Source organism: Capsicum annuum, chromosome 5, assembly GCF_002878395.1.
Source record: "Capsicum annuum cultivar UCD-10X-F1 chromosome 5, UCD10Xv1.1, whole genome shotgun sequence".
Taxonomy (NCBI): Eukaryota; Viridiplantae; Streptophyta; class Magnoliopsida; order Solanales; family Solanaceae; genus Capsicum; species Capsicum annuum.
In genome coordinates, this window is record NC_061115.1 from 16040793 (window position 1) to 16047483 (window position 6691).

The following is a 6691-nucleotide window of genomic DNA, read 5'->3' on the forward strand; positions in this document are numbered from 1 at the left end:
TAAAAGAAGGAATTACATATCCCATTCTCTCATCTAAGTTCACAATCTAAACATCATATGGTCATATGAAAAATAGTTCGAGTTTAGGACTTTATACCATAATTTTCATAACACTTCATCAAGATACAATAATTCCAATACAAGTTTATCAATGATCTTGAAATAATTTTGTATATATACATATATAACCTTTAATTCATGTTTTAAAATAGTAAATCCCTGTACATAAGGCTTAGGATAGTCCCACATACCTTAACTGATGAAGAATTCATAAAAAGATTAACCCTTTAAGCTTGAAAGAGCGAACCTAAGTTGTTTACCTCCTCTTGTGTTTTAGATGATGAACTAAGGATTTGACATGGTTAAAACATTTTTGGGAGCCTTTAATTCTTGTTAAGATGTTTAGGGATGGTTATTGGATGACAAAAGACTATGTTACCCTTGAATTAACTCAAAAATGGAGTCCCTACACCGCAAAAATACAAGGTTAGCAGCGCCTAACCCATGTCCAAGTCCAAGGTTGGCAATGCCTAAGCTATGTCCAAACCTTTCTAGTGAAGGTAGGTGATGGTAAGGCGATGCCTAGCCATCGCCTAAGCTCCATTTTGCGATGCCTACCTAGTTTTGAGGTTTTTAAACACTTCTAACACCTCCCACAACGTAAATACATAATCTACCATCACTAAGGGGGTTCTAAAGATTATTTTAAAAGCATCCAAAAAGAGTGTTACGACTACGGGGAGTCACAATCATATAGCTTGGAGGTGTCTCATTCAAATACTCATAACTTCTTACTCCAAACTCGAATTGGTGAATGGTCAGAGGTTTTGGAAAGAAGACTTAAAGGGCTTTAAGTTGATATATATATATATATATATTAGGCCACATGAATCTTTATAAATTAGGAGAAAAAGTTGCTGGAAGTTGACCCATGCAAAATCGTCAACTAAAAACCAATAGATAAGAAAGTGCTCAACTTAACTTTTGAGCCAGGAGATCCTTATGATGTATATTCATCTCTATGGATATTTCCACACTAAGGAAATGTATTTCACACTTATTTATAACTAGGATCCATTGGATTCGGGTCCATATACATCGAAAAGATGGTTCAACTTTAGCCCAAAAGTGTAGGGTATTACATTATCTCCCCCTTGGGATCATTCATCCCCGAATGATGGGTAGGGACTTGTTAAAACTCTAAATGTATGGAATAAGTAACTTAACATCTCATTGAACATTTTTCCTCAACAAAATATGCAAAGGCATCATAGAGCTTTATGATAACCCCTAGTAAAAAGTTTAAGCATGAAGCGTTAGATAATAAGAATTGACATAGAGATGACCTTGTACATGAGTTCTATGGGTCATAATCATCACAACTTATGGTATGAGTTATTTGGTGATCAAAGTCTTGATTTAAATTGGTACTAATCATGAAATAAGATTTCGTGGAATATAAGAACTAGAAGCATTCTCTACCTTACAAGATACAACAAATAGACCTAAAATCTTGAGACACTACTCACCTATGGCCAAAACAACAAATAGCATACTTCATCATTTCCAACTTACAATTCTCCCATAACACTTCTAACCACAAGAGTTTGAGTCCCACTACATAATACTTCAACGTCGAAGCCTAACTCGGAGAAGAGAGGTGCTAGCTTAAGCTATAGGACCTTGTACTCTACATCCCATTAAGAAAATTACTTCACCTTATCACTACCATCAAATACACTCGAGTTTTAATTCAAGGAATACTAACCACATAGTACATGGGTTATGTTTTCATCAATCACAAGATTCAAGCCTATCATTACTACACCCACTTCATGGGCCTCCCCACTAAGACCAATAATTTCAATCACCCTCACAAATATTTTCGTCATATATCTCCTTCCTAACTATTTCATGTAATGAAAGTTTATCTCCTTCTTCCCCCTTCTCCTATAACCTTAGCTCAAGAAATCACATCAAAATTTTCACCTACTAAAAAACATATACTCTCCCACCTAACACACTTCTAGACTTTTATAACCATCATCATACTAACATACGGAGGGTCATTAAAGGACCAGAGCATAACGATTATGAACGGGAGAAACACTACTCAATCATAACTCATATTCATTGATTTACTCAAGGTTAAACATGAGGTGAAGATATGATACAATCATAAAGTGCTTCATATATCAAGTGTCTAGATCGTAAGTAGAGAGATGCTCTAGCATAAACACAACATAACATGAGTCCTCAGGCCAGACCATAGCGGGAAACATGAGTGCTTATATCCCAAGTCGTATAACATAAGTTTGAAATTCATGAAGTCATTGATTAAGACAAGTACTTCTACTCGAAGCTATCGCTTCTCATTTTTAGAGTCGAAATAGTCATGAGTTCACACACCTTTATCATTTTGGCTAATACCAACATAAAATGAATCAGTATCATATGAAAATATAGTCCCTTAGGACCAAGCATGATTTAGGAAACAGATTTATGGTTCATGAGTAACATAACCTAGAGCTTGGATACCTGGAATATAAGATTACTGAGGGACACTCTTGCTTCTAATGTAGAGGTCAAAACATGACATGAGTTACATAGAGTGCTCAAACCTTAGACATAGGCAGGACTTGAATACATAAGACCTTGGTAGATGGACTTTCAAATTGAAGTAGGAGGAATATGCTTGAAGAGGAATACGTTTATCATTACTCCTCCCCACAACTTGGAACACTGAGAAAATTTGGGAACTACCTTAATTCACTATCTCCCCTTTATATCAAAGTCATAATCCTAGACTTGCGGGCATATCCTCTTGTCAAATATATAACCACAACTTTAACATAATGGGGGGTCAGTATACACATAAACACGACTCCCTCAATAATTTTAATAAAAAAACAAAAATTTATTTCTAGGACCTCTCCCTTCAGGGACACTAATCATAACTTTCTCCAACCCATAAAGTCATTGACTTGTGACAAACATTACCATGGGTATGGACATCCATGCTTCTAAAGACTTAACACTACATCTTCAACTCCTTAGAATACTAACATTACAACTCTAATCACATAACTCACCTTTTAACAAAATTTGTAAAACAATACCAAAGGCGCATATTGCCTACCCATATTTCCTCAATCCAACTCTAAATAACGTTGTACCATAAATCCCCAGACCTCTCCATACTACAAGATTTGAGAATGAAATCTAGGTACACATGACACTCATACACATTACTCCTTATCTAACAATATGCTACCTCAGGGTTCAACTTATTTTTCTATAGTTACGCCCTTAGCCACTTAAGGACTCAACCACAATTCATTATTTTAACACTAGTCATCATGACTATATATATGTGTATCAAAATTTATCCACTCCTTATTCCGCAAGTTGCCAACCTAGGTTATTTCAAACATCACATCCAGCAAACTAATTCATTCCCACAAAATATGCATCATTAACCTTAAGCTACTATTCTCACCACCACTATCCACATCTCAAGTTAAAGCCTATTGTCTAACAACACCAATCATATGAAGCATGTCATATACTATACTAATCAATAGAATAAATATATCAACCTAAGTCTCTTATTTCACTTAACTATGGCCTATAAGTTCATCCTCTCCATGACATTACTACTACACCTCAGAATCTACTACACACTTTCTCACGTACAATACTAGTTTACAACTACTAAAGAAAAGATAATCAAGGGGATAAAGTCACAAAATAGGGATAGTTTATCTTAATCTTTTAATATAACCCATTACAATATTATCAACCCATTACACTTCCTCACATCATACTTACTTACCGGTGCACACATTTAGACTACCTTCAAGTTCCCTTTACACCAATGAGTCTCTACCCATAACTTATTAACTAAACTACCCCTTTTCATTCACAACCTATAAATGATTTCTACAACCACCATAACTATCCATTCTAAGATCCTTCCCTATTTTGTATAAATAATAATCATAGCTATCCACTTCATTCACAGACTACCATGCAATCTATAAATATTGCTACCACATTAGTCACTCACTATAAAAAAGTAACTGACCCCTCAATCGAAGTTTATACAAATAAACTACCTTTTTTAAACAAAAGACACCCTCATTCTGACTTCTAAGCTTGTGACTTGATATCACTAACTTTTGGACCATCCTACAGCTCATAGGTTATGAAACTTTATCACATATCACTACTTGGGTGGAAATAATGTTCCAACATTCTACCATACATCATTACCCTTAAGCACAACATCTGCAACAAGAGTTTTCGAAAAAGGACTAAATGCACTCCTTACCTCAGGCTCATTTGTACTATTGATATAGATAGGGGTATAAGCTTAAATTAATAAACTTAAAAAACTCATGGAATCCTCTCGAGTCATTGTGAAATTTCATAATCTTTTATGACTTAATTATAAGGGACCACATCATGTAGACTATAAGCTTCTCCACTTGAATTGACTCGCCAATGAGGCATGGCCCATAAAATTAGAGCAAGGAATAAATTTGGATAACTTTCGTATGGACGACGCTATAGCACAAGCTAGAGTAAGAAAGAATAAGGAACAACTCCTAAATGCCCGGCAGCCTCCTAATTATAAGTGTGATGCACAACACACCAATAAGAAAGACTCTACTAAAAATAATTTCACAGATACCCTGGAACTATGAACCGTGCTCTGATATCAAGCTTTTCACTACCCAAATTGATCCCCTAGCTGCGACGAGCATCCTGAAAAATAAAGGATCGATCGCCCTTTCTATATAGCAATCATACACACCATTCATACACTATAAAGAAATGTAGAAAAGATAATAAAATGGAACCATGGTCAATCTCTCAATTCAAATGGACAACACGAAATGAAGTTCGTAACATTCAAAATACATGACACTAGTCTGTGAAATCTCTAACAACACGAAAATAACTCCTATCTAAAAACTGGGATAAGACCCCAGTCGGACCATAAACTAATATAAATGACAAGTTTCATAACCAGGCCTTTCAAAATAAGGGAGGCTCACCAACTGCAAAATTCTGACAATGTCAATCTACTGCTTAGCGGGACCCCGGGACAAAGCCTCAGATCCTAAAATATAGGGGGTCAATACAAATGTACTGCTACGTAGAATAATCCAAAAACAAAATATATTTATATGCAACATAGGTTAGAGCATTTCCAAATACACATGTTACCTTAAAATAGTTGAAAATACATGGGCATAATATAAATCTTTCAAAACATATTCTGCAAATCATGACTCTACTCTTTAACTTATATTTGAGCTAGAAGGTACACTCTACAACTCTGCTATTCCACGGGCTATATGGAATTCCCCCTTGACTCTGTGGCCAAGCATCCAACCAAAGTTTGCCGCAAGGGTTGGAGTCTCTGCTTCTCTATTACACCATTGGGATGTCGCCAGTATAAAATTTTCCTTTCAGGTAACATAAACCTGTGTCCACAAATCACAGTTTCAAACAATGAGTCGTTTGACTCATGCCTTCTTTGGGTATCCATCTAACTCTCTTAAACTCAGTTTTAGATTATTTAAACCACATCTTCTTTGAAAAGTTATTTTTTTCTTAATATCTTCGGGCACATCTAAACAGGATATCGTTATACCCAGACTTGCAAGTTATGTCACAACATCTCTACTGCCCTTATCTTATTTCAAAAGATGTTTATTGACCACCCAAAAAATCTATCATTTGAACAAAAGTTAATATTTCAAAACAGTTGAAAACCAAACCATCATCCTTTTCAATCACTTAAAAGCCATTCTAAATAGGAATCATGATTGTTATAAAACAAGTAAAATACTCTTTCATTAGCTCATGAAAATAGTACAATTTGTACATAATAGGCTCAAATATTTAGCAATTTGTATAACCCATTCTCAACATGAAAAATTGATGAATTTCATAGCAAAAGAGGGAATTACATATCATATGCTCTTATTTAAGTTCACAATCTAAACATCACATGGGCAGACGAAAAACAATTCGAGTTTAGGACTTCATACCATAATTTTCGCAATACTTTATCAAGATAGAATAATTTCAATACAAGTTTATCAATGATCTTGAAACAATTTCATATATATACATATATAATCCTTAATTCAAGTTTTAAAACATTAAATCCATTCCCATGAGGTTTAGGATAGTCCCACATACCTTAATTGATAAAGAATTCCTGAAAAGATCAACTCTTTAAGCTTGAAAGAGCTCGCAAACCCTAAGTTTTTAACCTCCTCTTGTGTTTTAGATGATGAACTAAGGATTTGATAGGGTTAAAACATTTTTGGAACCTTAAATCCATGTTAAGATGTTTAGGGACAGTTATTTGATGATAAAAGACCATATTACCCTTGAATTAACTCAAAAACGGAGTCCTTACATCGCAAGAATACAAGGTTGGCAGAACCTAACCTATGGCCAAGTCCAAGGTAGGCGATACCAAGCCTATGGCTAATTCCAAGGTTGGTGATGCCTAAGCTATGGCCAAACCTTTCCAGTGAAAGTAGGCGATAGTAAGGAGATGCCTAGCCATCACCTAGCTCTATTTTACAACGTCTACTTAGTTTTGAGGTCCTTAAACACTTCCAAAACCTCCCAAAACGTACATACATGATCTACAATACCTAAG